This window comes from Physeter macrocephalus, chromosome 19, assembly GCF_002837175.3.
Source record: "Physeter macrocephalus isolate SW-GA chromosome 19, ASM283717v5, whole genome shotgun sequence".
NCBI lineage: Eukaryota > Metazoa > Chordata > Mammalia > Artiodactyla > Physeteridae > Physeter > Physeter macrocephalus.
In genome coordinates, this window is record NC_041232.1 from 41,057,641 (window position 1) to 41,058,839 (window position 1,199).

Consider the following 1,199-nt stretch of genomic DNA (forward strand, 5'->3'; position numbering starts at 1 on the left):
TGCATTCCTATACACTAATAATGAAAAATCTGAAAGTGAAATTAAGGAAACACTCCCATTTACCACTGCAACACAAATAATAAAATATCTAGGAATAAAGCTACCTAAGTAGACAAAAGAACTGTATGCAGAAAACTATAAGACACTGATGAAAGAAATTAAAGATGATACAAATAGATGGAGAGATATACCATGTTCTTGGACTGGAAGAATCAACATTGTGACAACGATTCTACTACCCAAAGTAATCTACACATTCAATGCAATCCCTATCAAACTACCACTGGCATTTTTCACAGAACCAGAACAAAAAATTTCACAATATGTATGGAAACACAAAAGACCCCAAATAGCCAAAGCAATCTTGAGAAAGAAAAATGGAGCTGGAGGAATCAGGCTGGCTTCAGATTATACAACAAAGCTACTGTCATCAAGACAGTATGGTACTGGCACAAAAACAGAAATATAGATCAATGGAACAGGATAGAAACCCCAGAGTTAAACCCATGCACATATGGTCACCTTATCTTTGATAAAGGAAGCAAGAATATACAATGGAGAAAAAACAGCCTCCTCAATAAGTGGTGCTGGGTAAACTGGACAGCTACATGTAAAAGAATGAAATTAGAACACTCCTTAACCCCATACACAAAAATAAACTCAAAATGGATTAAAGACCTAAATGTAAAGCCAGACACTCTTAGAAGAAAACATAGGCAGAACATTCTATGACATAAATCACAAGAAGATACTTTTTGACTCACCTCCTAGAGAAATGGACATAAAAACAAAAATAAACAAATGGGACCTAATGAAACTTAAAAGCTTTTGCACAGCAAAGGAAACCACAAACTAGACAAAAATACAACCCTCAGCATGGGAGAAGATATCTGCCAATGAAGCAACTAACAAAGGATTAATCTCCAAAACTTACAAGCAGCTCATGCAGCTCAATATCAAAAAAGCAAATAACCCAATCCAAAAATGGGCAGAAGACCTAAACAGACATTTCTCCAAAGAAGATATACAGATTGCCAACAAACACATGAAAGAATGCTCAACATCATTAATCATTAGAGAAATGCAAATCAAAACTACAATGACATATCATCTCACACCAGTCAGATTGGCCATCATCAAAAACTCTAGAAACAATAAATGCTGGAGAGGGTGTAGAGAAAAGGGAACACTCTTGCACT